Source organism: Typopeltis vanoorti, chromosome 24 (genome assembly GCF_054136105.1).
Source record: "Typopeltis vanoorti isolate ZY-2024b chromosome 24, IOZ_Tvanoo_1.0, whole genome shotgun sequence".
Classification (NCBI taxonomy): domain Eukaryota; kingdom Metazoa; phylum Arthropoda; class Arachnida; order Uropygi; family Thelyphonidae; genus Typopeltis; species Typopeltis vanoorti.
This window is the reverse complement of record NC_143572.1, coordinates 65,729,758-65,748,210: the sequence shown is the minus strand read 5'-3', so window position 1 is coordinate 65,748,210 and position 18,453 is coordinate 65,729,758. Positions and strand designations below refer to the sequence as shown.

The 18,453-nt window shown below is 37.2% G+C and overlaps 1 protein-coding gene across 1 annotated transcript in view; it reads right to left on the bottom strand.

The window, feature by feature from the left end:
• The window catches only part of Shark (SH2 ankyrin repeat kinase), a 266,529-nt gene that overhangs the window by 208,113 nt on the left and 39,963 nt on the right, over positions 1-18,453 (bottom strand). The gene's annotated exons all lie outside the window — the stretch shown is intronic.

The following is an 18,453-nucleotide window of genomic DNA, read 5'->3' as shown; positions in this document are numbered from 1 at the left end:
AAAACAATTATGTATTGACATCAAAGTATTAACAAATTCAATAACTTAACATATAATACGTTCATAATTGCAGCTCAATTGGACAATAAGGCAATTTAACACATTTTATAACTTCTCTCGGATTAATTACAACCGAATCTTTATCAAACTGAAATTTCTTAAAGTTCATTTCAAAAGCATAGTCATTTACATAGATCTTAGTTCTTCACTCTTTCTTTCATTACAAATCTTAAGTTGCATTCTCTTAACACTGTTAGTCAATTCTCAAAAGGGGCTAGAACAAGTGAGAGTACTTATCTATTCTTTATCGGTTTTCTTCCGTCCTTCCTTCTTTGTTTTGATTCTGGTCGTCTCGATCTTATCGCCACGTGGGTTACACGTGCTCGCCTGGGCTGGGCACTATCTTTCTGCTAAGGTTTTACGACGATGATCGTCTCATCGCGGCCTGTGGTTAATCTTGCCGAAAATCTACTGCGGTATCATTGCCGGATCCTATCGTAAGTCAGCCCTCAAAAATGAGAGTTGAACTACGATGGACTCTTGGAGCACACATGAAGAGAAATGCAGGAACAAGAAAAAACAGGGGTCATTTGCTTCCGTGTCGCAGGTTTTATTTGCTCTCCTAGAGCGCCACCTTTCCGAGTTTGAATTTCTCATATCGTCTCAGCCATTGGTCTTGAAGGCTGGGTGACTTCACCAATCAACATACGGGACTTCTTGTTTCCAGGAACGTATGCATCATGATTCCTTCTTAGATGTAATGCCTGCGGATGCTTATGCTGCTCTTATAGTATTAAGGCGATCTTTGCCCTATGTTGCTGAATAATACGCATTCTTTCATTTACGATATTTCACTAATAATTTCTCTCTTATTTTGCCCCTTTTTGCTGACTTACATTCATGCTAGACATTTAGATACATTAATTTAAATTCACAAAATTCACAGTTTATCACACAAGATGTTGTTACAAAAAAAAAAAAAAAAACATATTTACATTGTGCTAAAAGATAAGTATGCATATATATTTTTTGTTAATTGTTATATTCTGGAATGGTGACGTCATGTAAAACTTGAAGTCGCCTATTTCAGATCTAACACTCCTATCAATTTTCTTTCAAATTCATCTGGTATTTGTTAGTTCTCCAATATTGTCATGATCATACATTTTGGTCTTCAAAATCACTATTAACTGCATTTATATACTTATATCTTTGTCTGCCTATGAGTCTTTTTCTTGTAACCTTTCTTCTGATTGGTTTAATTGGTGACCTTAGATTAGCTTTGCTCATTCATTCTTCAATGTGGAAAAATGCCAGCTTCCTTTCTAATACAGTTAACTCTTACTATAGTACATGATAACAAATTACCAAAAAAATCCCCATCAAATTTCGAAAGACACAATACTATTTATTGTATCAAGAAAATTCTGTGTAATAAATTATACACTATTACAACTATTCCTGTGGTCCTTAAGAGCAAAAGTTCACTTTATCTTCATTTTAATATGATATAATTTTCTTAGAACACTCATAATCATAATGTATAGTCTCTGATCAACTATTTTAATTCCAAACCATCCCTCTTATCCATTACTTGAAACTGGTTTAAATGCTATTTGGATACTGCTAGTTTAGTATATTGGCTCTTATTGCAGATTTATATACCAAATTTGTTATAGCAATTATTCAATTTAGTTAAGACTTTGAAGTCTTCTGAAGACATGTAGTGAATTTATTTAGAAGTATAACATCTGCATTAAGAAAAAGATGAGTTTAATATCTCTGATTTTGATATAAGGTTTCATACCATTTTCCTGTATAATGTGTAATCCATACAAATGAAGAATAACAGCCCAAATAGCATGCACGTTATCTAACACCTGATTTAACATCAACCAGTTCCTGTACCTACTTCAATTCTAACTGCTAGCTCTTACAATGGAAGTATACAACTATACATTGCTCTGCATGATGTCACATTTACACTATATAATTGCATTCCTTTGAACAGCTTTTCACTTGGCACCATATCATATGTCAGTTCCAAAACTTAAATATACATTCTTGTTATGTTCCCATGATTTCTTGACTATTTGTCTTAAAATAAAAATCTTGTCCTGAAAAACTTATCCAGACTAAATCCAGTTAGTTCTTCCCTAATTTCTCTTAGCTTCTTTTCAAGTAGTATGAATGCCTAAATATTACTTGCAATACTAATATAAGGAAATTCCTCTGCAATTATATATATATATATATATATACGGAGGCTGTTCAATAAGTTATAAGACTATATTTATACAGAAAACAGATTATCTTTAATCGTCATCATTTACATGGTCTTTTTCGAAGTAACTACCGTGAGACACGATGCATTTATCCCAACATTGCGTCCACTTCTTAAACACACGTGAAAGTCCATTTTTTGAGAGTTCTTTCAAAACCGCCTCCGCAACTTTTATGCATGCTTTGTTGCTTTCGAAATGGCAGCCTCTTAGTGGTTTCTTGAGCTAAGGAAACGGCCAGAAATCGCACGGTGTGAGCTCAGGACCGTATGGAGGGTGTGGTAGGATATCTATGTTGTTCTTCTGCAAAACGTCCACTACACCACCAGCAATATGTGGCCTTGCATTATCGTGGTGCAATAAGAAGCCATTCTTCAGCAATGGATGCTTCCTTTTGACGTGCAGTACCATTGTCTGTAAAACATCCGCATAATATGAGCCGTTTACAGTATTCCCAGGTTCTACAGCGTTGGTAAACAATGCCTTCGTAGTCAAAAAATATGGTCATAACTTTACCAACGATTTTACAGTTTTTGCATTCTTGGGGGTAGGTGAAGACGGATGCTTCCATTCACTGCTTTGTTGTTTCATTGTAGGGTCATAGTGATACAACCAAGCTTCATCTGCTGTAATGATGCGTTTTAAGAAGTTGTCGCCTTCTTGTTCCAGTCTTTCTTTCCATTCTGTGCACACATCCACTCGATGCTGCATTTGCTCTGGTGTCAAGAGTTTGGGAATCCATCGGGCGCAAACATGTTTCAGTCCCAAATGGTCAGCCATGATTGAGTGAACACTTCCCACAGAAATATTCAGGACGACACGCAACTGGTGTACTGTAATTCTGCGATCCTCCTTGATGATAATCGCTGCTGTGTTGATCATTGTCTCTGAATGTGAGGGAAGACATTGAAGGTCTTCCCTCACATTCAAGATCTTCCACATTTTGCCTTCCTTCCTTCCTTAAAAGTTTTATGCCAGCGAAAAACACTTGCCCTCGACATTGCTTCATTGTGGAAAGCTTCGCGTATCATGTAAAAAGTGTCTGATGGCGGGTTTTCAAATGCACACAAAATTTAATCGCATAATGCTGTTCCAAGAACGCTTCCATTTCGATGACTGGTCACAGCTCGTAGGCACGCCGAAACAAGCTTGTGTTTAGTCACGTGACACTCTGGCACATCAGCTCGTATACGCCATCTATCAACCTCTTTTGTTAATACAGACAGCAACATTTCTTTATTCCACAGAAATTAATATTGTGATGAGTGGTTTCGTGACAGTAAAATTAGTCATTACTTATTGAACCGCCCTCGTACATATATATATCATCATCATCAGCAGCAGCCATTGTCAATTCACTGCTGGATGAAGGCTTGTCCAAGATTACTTCAAAGCTGTTTGTCAGTGACTCTCCCTCCTCATGTCACTCCTGCAAATTTGATTATATCAAATTTGAAGGAGTGACATGGGGAAGGAGATCAATCCATCATAGTAATTTTTCCACCCAAGAAATTCAATCCAGTACTTCTTTTGTCCATTGTTGATCATGTTTTCAAGTAATATGCCCCACCAATGCCACTTCAGATGTTTTACTCTATGATGCCAGAGACTTTGATTTCTTATCCATGTATTCCTTTTTGTGATCCAGTCTTGTGACACCGAGCATACTAAATTGTGTTGCTCTTAATTTTTGAATTTCCTTTGCATTTAGTGACCATGCTTCACAATCATATATTAGGAAGAATACATTGGATAAAAACTTTTCTTTTCAGGCATAAGTAATTGACTTTTGAAAATTGACCCTAATTTTCAAAATGCTTTCTACCCAAGCATTGTGTCTTTTAATTTCATCCATGACATTTTGTTCCACTGATATCCTTTGTCCTAAGAATATGTAATATGTATATGTAATAATCTATTTGTTCAATATCATCATTGGTGAAACACATCACGGGTGGACACAGCTATTGAACATAACTTGGGTCTTCGTTAGGTTTATCTTAAGCCCAGTGTTTTGCTAGCAATTTGGATGGAATTCATGGATACAAGTCTGCAATTCATATCCAGTTGAAGTAAAGATAACTATGTCATATGCAAAGCGTAAATGGCTTAGTTATCTTCCATTTATCTACAGACCTTTCTCTATCCAATTATTTTGTCTAGGCATACCATGAATAAATAGTTTTGGAGATATTGTGTCATCACCTTGTCTTTTACACACACACACACACACACACAGAGAGAGGGGGGGGGTACTATAAGAGCTGTACCTCATCTCTAAAATTTAGCCTTGTCTGTAGAAATTAAAAACAAAAACTCAAACTTACATGGAATTAAATTTAATAGATGTAAAATTTTTGCCCAAGCATCAAAGGCATCTTCAGTAGGTTAACAATGGAACACAAAATGCAATAAAAGAATTAATTTTAAAAACGCTGTTAATTTTGACAACAGACGGTTAGTAAATTCCTACTTTAAAAAAATATAATAAATAAAAATAAAAAAGCAAAATAATAAGGTATCAGGAATTTACATAAGACTGATGCAACAATATTTCCTATAAAGGGGATAATCAAAAATATCAGATAGTCTGGTTGGTGTAGAAAGGCCTCACAGCCCTCCTGATTTCTTTAATGCTACTCTGCCTTCCATTTTAGAAGAAATTATAGTTGCTAACATGGAAAGTGGCAGGGATGGCCTCATGTGGAGCTAGCAGCATGGTAAACATATGTTATTATATTGTTAAGCCAAGTGAAGTCTGGGGAGGATAATAATAGTCAGGGGAATACTGACAATACACTGGTTTTTTCTATATACAAATGCCCAGGTTTTGTTTGTGATATTGCAAGTCTGTTCAAAAATTATCAGCATCAGTGACACATAGCTGGCTGAAATTTTTTTCTAAAGAGCAGATAGGGACAGTTGAAATACTGATTTATAAGTATTTATAAATGTATATGTGTTGGCAGGTTGATGAATGTTTTCTGTTATTCTGGTAGGGAGATTAACTATCTGTGGTAGGTTGTTGTCCCTTAATACCTTAACACCCCCCCCCCTCTCTCTCTCTCTCTCTCTCTCTCTATATATATATATATATATATATATATAGAGAGAGAGAGAGAGAGAGAGAAGCTTAAAGGTGAAAGCTAGATATCACTGGCCAACAAAAAAAATTTTTTTTTCTGCTGATTATGATCTGACACTTGTTTTTTTTACTAATTTGGGTGCACTGATTTCAAATATCAAACCTATTTTTCTCTATCACGTCAGGTTTTTCCTCTATGGCATTTTCTTTTTGCTAATTTGTAAGTTTTTGATAGTTTTAAGGAGGCAGTACTATTTAGAGGATCAAAAAAATCAATTTTTTAATATTATTTTCTGAAAGTATGTACTTTTAAAAATCTGTTCCTAACTTTTTATCAAGAAATTTGAAAAAATCCCGAAGATATAGCCTATTATTCAAAGTGATGTGCAGATTAGAATCAGCGCGCTCACCGCTCTGGCTTGTTAGGAAACGAATAAATGCGTAAGAACCTGCAATGGCACGTACTGGCACTTTGAATGCGAGAGAGGCCGAACGACCTAATACATTTAGGTGATGAAAAGTAGGCAATGACAACCGCCTAAAACAAATGAATGCTATATGCGTCATAGCGGACAAAGAACGATCGAAATCAGTCAATCGTTAATCGATCGTGAAAGTATGATGAGTGCTTATAACGTTTCAATAAAGTCTCTGGTTTTTTTTTGTCTTGTTAATTGCATGTTAGTCGGCAGTGAAGAAAATACATCATGTCTACTACTCGAAAATTTGTCAATAGTGTAGATTCCTTCTGCTACATTTGTGGCAGCTTTACTGTTCTTCCCAGTCAAAGGACAAATATCACTGATTTCGTTAAGAAAGTGTATACTTTGCATACTTTGAAGTAAAACTTGCAGATCAGGACAATTCATGGGCTCCAAATAAAGTGTGCAAGTCATGTGTAGAAAATTTACGACAGGGGAGCAAGGGAAAACGCCAAAAATTAGCTTTTGGCATTCCAGTGATTTGGCATGAACTGAAAAATCACGTAGATGATTGCTATTTTTATTTAGTTCAGACTTCGGGTTATAATAAGAAGAATACGAAAAAAATTGTGTATCCAAATCTCGACTCAGCAATTCGACAGTTGCTCATTCCAGTGAAATAGCTGTGCCAATTTATAAAGAATTTCCTTTACTTGAGAACAAGCATGATCGGGATATGCCAGATGTTCTTGAGGAGCAAGACCCGGATGTTGATTTAGACAATGAAAATTTAATTTCTAGTTCTGGACCACAACGTTTTACTCAAGTGGAACTTGAGTAAATGACTTGGTAAGAGATTTGGGCCTATCAAAGGAATCATCGGAATTGTTAGCTTCAAGATTAAATGAAAAAACTTACAGGAGCAAGATACGAAGATAACTTTTTATCGTAGCAGGAAAAGTAATCTTGTACAATATTTTAAACACGAGTGTGGGTTTGTTTACTGTAACAATGTGCCAGGTTTACTAACTGAAATGAGTGTTGTACAATATCATCCAAATGAGTGGCGTTTATTTATCGACAGTTCAAGCAGAAGTCTCAAGTGTGTCTTACTACACAATGGAATGTATATGGCTCAATTCCTATTGGCTATTCAGTCCACTTAAAGGAAACATATGAGGACATCCTTAAATGTTGGAGAACAGAATGTTATAAATCAACCTTTAATCGACAGAGAAAAAATCATTTTTCCACCTCTACACATCAAACTAGGTCTTATGAAGCAGTATGTTAAAGCTTTAGATTTACAAGGTGGCTGTTTCCAATACATGTGAAAAATTTCCACGACTTAGTTATGAAAAAATTAAAGCCGGTGTATTTGATGGACTGCAAATTAGAACTTTAATGAGAGACCCAAATTTCATCAACTCTATGAACGAAATTGAGAAAGAGACCTGGACTTCATTTACGATGGTTGCGAATAATTTTCTTGGAAACAAAAAAGCGTGCAATTACAAAGATCTAGTGGAAACAATGCTTGAAAATTTCCAGCGCCTAGGTTGCAACATGAGCATAAAGCTTCATTTCCTATACAGTCATCTTGATAGATTTCCCGAGAATTTAGGTACTGCTGTAAGCGATGAACAAGGCAAAAGATTTCATCAAGACTTAAAAACTATGGAAGATCGGTACCAAGGAAGATGGGATTCTCACATGATGGCTGACTACTGTTGGAGTATTCAAAGGGATTGCCAAAACAGAACACACAGCAGAAATTATTACAAACAAAAATTTATTCCCTGAAACTCATGTGTAAGTAAAATTGTTTTTTTTTTTTTTATAAATATTCTTGTAATTTTTAATGAATATTGTTAAGTAGTTATGTATCTAATTATTGGCCTCTCTCACATTTAAAGAGGCAGTACGTGCCTTGCAGGTTCTTACGCATTTATTCGTTTACTAACAAGCGAGAGGGGTGAGCGCTCCAATTCTGATCTGCACACCACCACTTTGAATAACAGGTTATATCTTCGGGATTTTTTCGAATTTCTTGATAAAAAGTTAGGAACCGATTTTTAAAAGTACATACTTTCAGAAAATAATATTAAAAAATCGATTTTTTTGATCCTCTAAATAGTACTGCCTCCTTAAAACTATCAAAAACTTACAAATTAGCAAAAAGAAAATGCCATAGAGGAAAAACCTGACGTGACAGAGAAAAATAGGTTTGATATTTGAAATCAGCACACCTAAATTAGTAAAAAATAAGTCTCATATAAAAGTCAGCAAAAATTGTGTTGGACTGTGTAATTGGACATCTCTACATGGCCTTTTAAGAAATGCAGAGAACTGACCAGGACTACTGACCTAATGTCAAATCTTCATCTTATGGTGCGCCCTGTAGCTGGATACGATAGTGAAGAATAAGAATGAGATAGCCAATATGCGATTTAGCAGACCAAATTGTATTCTATATTTGCTTAAACCAAAAGATAAAGATGGTACAAAAAAGATGAAATGTCATGAAGGCATCAGCTGATTAATATAATCTCTGCTGTTTCATCAGGACAAACTGTGAAAAGTCAGCTAGTAGAATAAATCTCAACTGATCATAAGAAATCAAGATATGCACAATCAACATGAGAAGTATCAATGGAAAAGAGGTAGAACTGGCAGTAGAATAAGAGAAGTAGCAAACAGACATAAATGGCATTATAAAACAAAGAAGACAAAAACAGGTGAAACTCTTCTAAATAACAATTACGAAATGTTATTTTCAGGCAATCCATGATCAGGAAAAGAAAGGAGTCATTATAGTGAATATTCAATACTAAACATGAGCATAAGCAAATAGCAGACAATTTCAATGAGTGATGTGGGAAAACATCTAAATAGGATATTAGACAGTAGGACTTATTTGTGCCTACAGTCCCACAGAAGGTTCTATTAAGGAAGAAGGAATTTTTTAAGCCTTTAGAGAAGGCAAGCAACAAATATGCTCATTGTTGGAGATTTAAACAGTAGATTAGGAAATGAATACCAGAATTATTTTAGGAAAATGTGGAAAAACAGCAAAGCTAACAATAATGGTAAGTACCTTCTGGATTTCAGTTCTGGACATGGACAATGTAATTACCAATACTGTGTTCAAAAATAAAGATGTGCACAAATTTACATACAGAAAAAGACACGAGAAACAAAAATCTCAGTGACTATGTTATTGTTGATAGTAATATCTTCATGCTGGTTCAAGACAAGAGAATATAGAGGATTTTAAATCGGAAGTGATCACCACTAAGTCTTGGGAAGGATAAAAATGAATATGATAGTTGGAAAAGAAAAATCAGAAAATTAAGGGAGTCAAGGAAATCAAGGAAGCATACAGAAAATTCAAAAGTAAAACATCAGCAAGTAAACGTGTGGACAGACTTATGTGTTGGTTGAACATGTTGTTTATTATTTTAATGGTATATAATAGAACACAGAAACTAAGTAAATAATTAATTTATTAACTTATTGCTGATATTTCGCTGGTGTTATAACCAGCATCTTCAGAGCACAAAAACACTGTTTGTCACAATACGCGAGACTATAACAATATGGTGTACTTAAACAAAATTGTAGCAGCAACACAAAGACTAGAGTCCTGATTTTGGCGCCCTCTATCTGAAAAAAAAAAAAAAAAAACAGAGCTATCACATATTACTAGAGTCCTAGAAAAGTGCTAGTTTTTTCTTAATATGACTGTCTCCCAGATCTTCGGCAAGTTAATACAGCCATATTTGTTGAGATTTGGAGTGTGTTTCAGGGCTTCCGTCGCCTCTAAGAACAATCTCTCTGATTTATACAGGTTTCTGTGTAGTACTTTTGTGTTTTTCCAGTTGATCCTGTGTGCAGGGGTATCCAGACCATGGCCCGACTTCCCATAATGATAATTCCGGACGTATCTTTTATGTTCGCTGATGCGGATGTTCACAGTTCTTCCTGTTTGACCGTAGTAGGCTTGATTACATGAGCAGGGTACTTCGTAGACTCCTGGATGTGATAAAGGAGGAATGCTGTCCTTGGGTGAGCGGATGAGGGTAGATAATTTGCTACATGGTCTGAATGTAGTGCGTAGTTTAGGTTTATTGAGAATTCTTGAGATCTTTTCGGATGTGCCTTTAATGTAAGGGATGGTGACTGTTTTGTTGTAGTTCTCTGTGGTGGATGGTGGGAGGGGTTTCTTATGAGTGTTTAGTATTTTGTTTATTTTATGTGGATTGTAGCCATTGGCCAAGAAGGTGTGGCATAAGTGAGTCAGTTCAGCAGTAAGAGCCTTGTCACTGGAACAGATTGCTCTCGCTCAATGGGTTAGCGTTTTTAATATGCATTCTGTTCAATCTGTTCCAATGACAAGGCTTTTACTGCTGAACTGACTCACTTACGCCACACTTTCTTGGCCAACGGCTACAATCCACATAAAATAAACAAAATACTAAACACTCTTAAGAAACCCTTCCCACTATCCACCACAGAGAACTACAACAAAACAGTCGCCATTCCCTTACATTAAAGGCACATTCGAAAAGATCTCAAGAATTCTCAATAAACATAAACTATGCACTACATTCAGACCATGTAGCAAATTAGCTACCCTCATCCGCTCAAGGACAGCATTCCTTCTTTATCACATCCAGGAGTCTACGAAGTACCCTGCTCATGTAATCAAGCCTACTACGGTCAAACAGGAAGAACTGTGAACATCCGCATCAGCGAACATAAAAGATACGTCTGGAATTATCATTATGGGAAGTCGGGCCTAGCAGACTATGCTCTGGATACCCCTGCACACAGGATCAACTGGAAAAACACAAAAGTACTACACAGAAACCCGTATAAATCAGAGAGATTGTTCTTAGAGGCGACGGAAGCCCTAAAACACACTCCAAATCTCAACAAATATGGCTGTATTAACTTGCTGAAGATCTGGGAGACAGTCATATTAAGAAAAAACTAGCACTTTTCTAGGACTCTAGTAATATGTGATAGCTCTGTTTTTTTTTTTTTTTTTCAGATAGAGGGCGCCAAAATTAGGACTCTAGTCTTTGTGTTGCTGCTACAATTTTGTTTAAGTACACCATATTGTTATAGTCTCGCGTATTGTGACAAACAGTGTTTTTGTGCTCTGAAGATGCTGGTTATAACACCAGCGAAATATCAGCAATAAGTTAATAAATTAATTATTTACTTAGTTTCTGTGTTCTATTATATACCGTTAAAATAATAAACAACATCAGCAAGTAAATTAGCATGTGCGCTGGAAAAATAACAGAAATGTATGAAAGCAAAGCAATGTGTAAAAGTATTTTACACATTGCTTTGCTTTCTAAACAGAAGTATTGAGAAGATTTTGGTAAGAATATAAAAACTGAACTTAATTATTCCTAACAGAACCTCAGCTGGCAACAACCTTAACAACTACTCCACCTCAACTGCCAAAACTACACATTATACAGTGGTTCCTTCTGCTAAAAGGGTGCATTAATTAGAACTCAAATTCCCCCCACCTTCCCCATTTGATCTACTTTAGCTCAAAATTTCTTTACCAAACCATCTTGTAGCATTCATTTGCTGTCTCTCTCACTCCAAATCCTATAACCACTTGGTCCTCTCTGACTATCTCTAAACATATGATTTTCTGCAGTTGCAATACCTTAATAGTGAGGTCATCCTTCTTGGGTATGTCAACATTCAAGTTCAATAATTTACTAGTTGTTTAATAGAGACATGCACATATAGGCATGGTATATTTTTTGAATAATGGCTTTGCACATATAAGAGAAAACTAAATAAAATTTATTACTCCTATATATTTTGCTCAATATGTCATGAGAAGACAGAAAAACTAGTAAGAAAATTTAAATTCTGAATACAAGAACAAGTCATACATTGCATGGGTATAACATCATGTCTCAGTAGTTGCAACTGTCTAATAGGAGAAAACATTTATTAATTATACATCTATCCCATGTCTCTGAACTCTAATAGTGTTTCCTCCTACTGGTACAGCTGTGACCAAGACGTGATATCATACACATACTGCATGACTCATTTTTATATTCAGAATTTATATGTTGTTACCAGTTTTTGAGCTTCTTTCCCTGAAAGATGCTCATTACATTTTGAGCAAAATATACAGGAGTAATAAATTATATTTAGTTTTCTCTTACATATGTGAAGCCATTATTCAAAAATTATAGTTCACAATTCAACAAATTGGCATGATCAAGTGAGCAGAGATGCTAAGGTATTTACCATTAGCAACAACCTACCACAGATAATTAATCTCCCTACCAGAATAACAGAAACCACTCATCAACCTGCCAACACCTTTGACCTTTCCTTAACCCTTCCAAATACACTGCAGATGTCAGTTTTCCTCTTGGTAACTCAGACTATAATCTCAAACATCTCCTTCACCATGAAATAATCCTCACCCAACAATTCTGTCCATGTCCAAATGGAATGATCATAACTTCTACTCTTCCTGTTCACAGTCCCACTACCTTTTGTTCTCCTGATCCAAACAGCTGCTCAGACCAAATAAAAGAAATCATCCTGACACAATGATTTAACCTATTTTTATTCCACCCAAAATTCCTAGCCACACTATCCAATCCTTGATTCTTTAACAAGTGTGTCAATGCAATACAGGAAAAAAATTCAGCATACTATGAGTGGTTCAAGACCAAAACTCCAGCTGCACAAACCACCTATGTCATAGCTCACAACAGCTAAAATAAATAAATAAATAAATAGAATAAAATAAATCAGATTGTGAAGAGGCAAAATGCTGAATACTCACCACTTATCCAAATAGCATTCAAGCTTTCTGGTCCTTGCCAAGGACAATGGATGCAACTTTTGTCTATCCATGTTTCCTACCACTCACATCCATCTACTGTAGCAACATTACCCAAAGACAAGGCTATTTTACTTGCATCCCTCTTCTTTTTCAATTCCTGCACTGATGACCAAGGCAAAGCCACCCCTTCCGCCCGACCCCATTTTACAAGAGCTGCTCAACCCAATGCTGCCTCTAACCTTCTGCCAGAAACAAATCAATACAATCCTTAATAACTTTATACATGAAAAGGACATCTAGACTGGATGGTATCCCACCTAGTGTACTCAAAACTCATGCTCCAAAATTAAGAACGATCCTATTAATCTGGCATCTACCCCTACAGCATGGAAACTAACCCACACTCAACCTCTTCTAAAGACAGTTGATAGAAGTCAGCCAGAAAACTACTGTCCAATTGCTCTGAACTAAAAACTACAGAAAATGTCATCAAGAGCCAACTTATGCACTAACTGGAGACCTACCAGCTAACTACTGACCAGTAATATGGATTGCATCAATCTTGATCCACAGCTGATCTAACCTTTACCACTCAAGCCATGGAAAAATATAGAGAAACTAATATGGTTACTCTTAACATTTCTAAGGAATTTGATCACATTTGGCAGAGGCGGCCTGTTCAGCAAAATATTATTTTATGGTATTCTTTCAACTCCATGCAACTGGGTCCAGTTTTTCTCTCTTGTCACTCATGAATCATGTGGACAGTTTCTTTACTCTCCTCAGATCTCCCTATCAATGCAAGAGTACTCCAGAGCTATGTACTTGCACACCCTCTCTTCCTCCTGTATATAAATGACCTGCTCTCTCTCACTTCAAATCCTATTCATATCTTAACTAATGACAGTACACTCCTTATCATTTAACAAACTTTGTAGTGACCAATTATTAGAAACCTCCAGATCTGCCATAATCAATGCCTTAAACTCAGTTCTCCTTGCTATACATCGATGGGGTGAGAACAACCTTGTAGACTTCAGTTCCACCAAACCTCAGTCCTGTCTAATCTCTCACAAGAGATCAGACAGGATCTTGCACACCTTCTCCTAACTTTTGATAATAGCAAGATATCATCACATTTCCCATCTTGAGTTGACCTCCACCAACAGCCTTTCTTGGTACAAACATATCTCAGCCATAGCTTCTGCAACTGCAAAACATTCTGTGTCCTTTTCTGTTTGAGGCACTACTACTCATCTATAAGGCTAACTTTACATATATCCCAAACAACCAACCATGGCATACTGTTCACACATTTGGGGCTGTGCACTGAAATCTTCTTTAAGAGCTTGCTTGATGCTATCCAGAAGAGGGCAATTCAGTTAATTAATGATCCTCTCTCTCTCTCTCTCTCTCTCTCTCACAGACATTCAGTTTCTGCCTTTTGCATGTTCTATGGATACTTTCACAGACAACATTTTGCTGAACTGGTCACTATCATTCCTCCACTTTTTTTAAAAACTGTAACAACAAGGTCAGCTGTTGGTCAAATCCCATTTACAGTCTCCAAACTTGCCAAACTAACTTCTCTGTCTCCTCTTTCATTTCATCTATGTCTATTCTTTGGAAAAGCACCTCATTCTGATAGCTAATGAATTGCAGCCAAGGAGAATTGAAGTTGTATTGCAGGATAGTGAAAAGAGCTCATTTGAGGCTATTTTGTGTAAGATTGAGATTGGCAGAACAAAATATATAGTTGGGTGCTGCTATAGACCAGGTGATGGAATAGATGGTGGAGATAGTATGCATAAACAAAGTGATGAAATGAGCAGAAGGAGGGTAATTATTATGGGGGATTTCAACTATAGTAACATTGATTGGAAGGAGGAGAGGACACATGTGAGGAAGGAAACGGATTTTATTCAATTATTAAGGGATAACTATCCGAGACATCATGTAAGTGAAAATACTAGAGGTTTGAGAGTGCTTGACCTGGTAATAGCATCTAAGAATTTGACTGTAATGAATATGACCATGTTGCCACCTATTGGTGAGAGTGATCATAAGGTCTTGACCTGGGAGGTGGCTAAAGGTGTGGAATTTTCGATTAAGACAGGGTATAGGTGGAATTACCGTGCTGGCAAGTATGACAAGCTTAGGAGATTACTTGGATCAATTCCATGGCATGTAAAACTGCAAGGGCTGGATGTCGATAGAGCATGGGAAGTGGTCAAGGAGAATTTACAGGAGGTTATGGCTGATTGTATACCTAGGGTCCAAATAGTAAAACAAGTAGGGGTTAAATGGATGAATAACACCATTAAGCTTGAGCTTCAAAAAAAAAAAAAAAAAAAAAAAAAAAAAAAAAAAAAAAAAAAAAAAACTGTGGAGGGAATTTAAAGAGAAAGGTGACCTGCAGGCACACGAACGATATAAAGCGCAGGCCAGAAGGGTAATGAGTGTGGTAAAAAAAAGCAAAAGCGGATTATCGAAGGAAACAACCTATGCAAGCTAAAGAGAATCCCAAACAGTTCTTTCAAAAAAAAAAAACTGTACATGGCAGAATGATTTTAAGGAATGACGATGGTAAGGAGGTCACTGAATCAGTCGATATAGTGGAATTACTGAGCGAGCACTTTGCAAGAGTATATTAGAGTATATAAGAGTAATTATGTTTGATGAGAGGTGTGGAATGAGTTCGATGGGGCGAAAGGATTTATATAAAATGGATGGATTACGTTTGAATGGATTTGGTGTGCGGAGACTTGAAAAGGTATTGTTGAATGTGGTGGAAGTGAATGTACAGAACCAAGGAAACTAGAGTTATTGGGGGGGGGGTAGATATGCAGATTTTAGGGAGACAGTTGAGTGTGTAATATGCCCACGCGAGTAGGAAAGACCACAAATCAGAATAGGATAGTTAGTATAAGGCATCAAAATAGGGATAGGACAAATCGGCTTCTTCAGTTCACGTATACAAATGCCAGAAATATTAGGACCAAGAAGGAAGAATTTTTGGCCTTGGTTGGCACTTCCAGACCACAGGTTATTGGCATTAGTGAAACATGGCTGACAGAAGATGACATAGCTAGTGGGATTGAATGTGAGGGGTATGGTGTGTTCAGGAGAGACAGGAAGAATAAAATGTGGGTGGTTGTGTTATTGATGATAGCAAATGAGCTACAGCCAAGGTGAATTGAAGTGGAACTGCAGGATAGAGATAAGAGCACATTTGAGGCTATTTGGTGTGAGATTGAAACTAGCAGAACAAAATATACAGTTGGGTGCTGCTACAGACCAGGTGATGGAATAGATGGTGGAGATAGTATGCATAAGCAAATAGAAGAAATGAGTGGAAGGAGGAGAGGACACATGGGAGGAAGGAATTGGATTTTACGCGGTTATTAAGGGATAACTATCTGCGACAGCATGTAATGGAAAATACTAGGGGTCAGAGAGTGCTTGACCTAGTAACTGCATCTGAGAATTTGGCTGTAACGAATATGACCACATTGCCACCAATTGGTGAGAGCGATCATAGGGTCTTGACTTGGGAGGTGGCTAAAGGTGTGGAATCTACAATTAAGACAGGGTACATGTGGAATTATCGGGCTGGTAAGTATGACAAGCTTAGGAGATTGATTGGTACAGTGCCATGACATGTAAAACTGCAAGGGCTAGAAGTTGACAGTGGATGGGAGGCAGTTAAGAAGTATTTTCATGAAGCAATGGCTGAATGTATACCTAGAGTTTGAATAATAAATCAAGTAGGAGTTAAATGGATGAATAACATCATTAAGCTTGAGCTGCAAAAAAAAGAAACAACTATGGAGGGAATTTAAGGAGAAAGGAGACTGGCAGACACATGAACAGTATAAAGCCCAGGCCAAAATGGTAACGAGCGTGGTAAGAAAAGCAAAAAAGGATTACGAAAGAACATTGGCCATGCAGGCTAAAGACAATCCTAAACAGTTTTTTCAATATGTTGCAAGTAGAAGAAAAAATGTATATGGCAGAATGATTTTAAAGAATGCCGATGGTAGGGAGGTAACTGAATCAGTTGATATATTGAATTACTGAGCGAGCACTTTGGAAGAGTATATGATCCAGGTGGTGACACTGCAAAAATGAAGGAACCATTAGTTTATATGGTAATTGTGGTGAATGAGGTGGAGGTGAGTAATCTATTACAAAACCTCAATGTCAATACATCTGTGGGATTGGATGGTATACCAGCTCGTGTCGTACCTTCAGCGGCTAAAGAATTGTCAGTACCTTTGACCATTCTGTTTAATCTGAGTCTCGGGTCTGTGTTAGTCCCGAGGGGGTGAAAAGAGGGGAAAATGGTTCCACTGCATAAAGGCGGTTCCAAGACTGCTGTTGTAAATTACCGACCGATTAGCATATCAGGAATCATTGTCAAGGTCTTGGAGAAACTAGTCAAGAGAAGAATACAGGATTGGATAAATGAAAATGGGATACTTTATGGGAGACAACATGGTTTTGTGAAGGGTAGATCATGCCTCAGTAATTTGCTCACGTTTTATAACACAGTAACAACTGAACTGGATAAGGGTAATGGGTTTTCAGTGATTCTACTGAACCTTGCCAAGACCATTGACAGGATACCACATGGAACTCTAATCAGTAAACTGGAGCAGATGGGGATGATATAGGGTTGGTGAGACGGATAGGAGGGTGGTTGATGGAGAGATACCAGAGAGTGGTTTATTCAGGAGTGGAGTCCAAAATACGGCTTGTGACTAGTGATGTGCCGCAGGGTTCTATTCTTGGAGCACTACTTTTCAATTTGTTCATTAACGATATGGGAAAGGATCTGAGAGGAAGTGTTCACTTGTTTGCTGATGATGCAAAGTTGGGTAGAGCAATTATGAGTGCACAGGATGTCAAAATTTTGCAGGATGATTTGGATAGTTTGGAGGACTGGGCTAAGGAAAATGGATGTCAATTTAATGTGGCAAAGTGTAAGGTTATGCATTTTGGAGTGAAAAGATTAGCAGCAGTATATCACATTGGTGGAACTGTACTCCAGAAGAATGATGAGGCCAGGGATTTGGGAGTGTTGGTGGATAGGGAGTTGAAGTTTAGGGGGCACATTGCAAAAGTGGCTAAAACAGCTCATGAAATCACTTGGTTACTGAAAAATACTTTAACGAGCAGAGACAAACAAGTTATTGTTCCTCTATATCGAGCCCTGATAAGACCACATCTGGACTACTATGCCCAGATATGGGTGCCAGGGTTTCTTCTTGATGGGGAGGAGGTGGAGAGGATCCAGAGATGAGTGACCATGATGGTGGCAGGTCTGTGGAATGAACTTTATGAGAACAGATTGAGGATTTGTGGGTTGCAAAAATTGGTTGACAGGTGGAAAAGGGGTGAGCTGGTGGTGGGAGGACTAGAGGCCATACATGGAAGCTGGGCAAAAATGTGGTTAACAGGGGTGTTAGTGCTAGGTTCTTTACTTGGAGAGTGGTAAATGAGTGGAATAAGCTGCCAGAGTCTGTTATGGGTGCTATGACCGTGAATGAGTTTAAGGCGAGGTATGATGGATACTGTGTGAAAGACAAATAGTTTTTCTTGATATGATGATGTTAGGGCCTCCCTTGATGAGTATGTCGACTCCTTCGAGTTGCCCGTAATAATAATAATATCATCCAGGTGGTGACATTGAAAAAATGAAGGAATCATTAGTTTATACGGGAATTGTGATGAATGAAGTGGAGGTGAATAGTCCATTACAGAACCTTAATGTGAATACATCTGTGGGATTGGATGGTATGCCGACACGGGTCT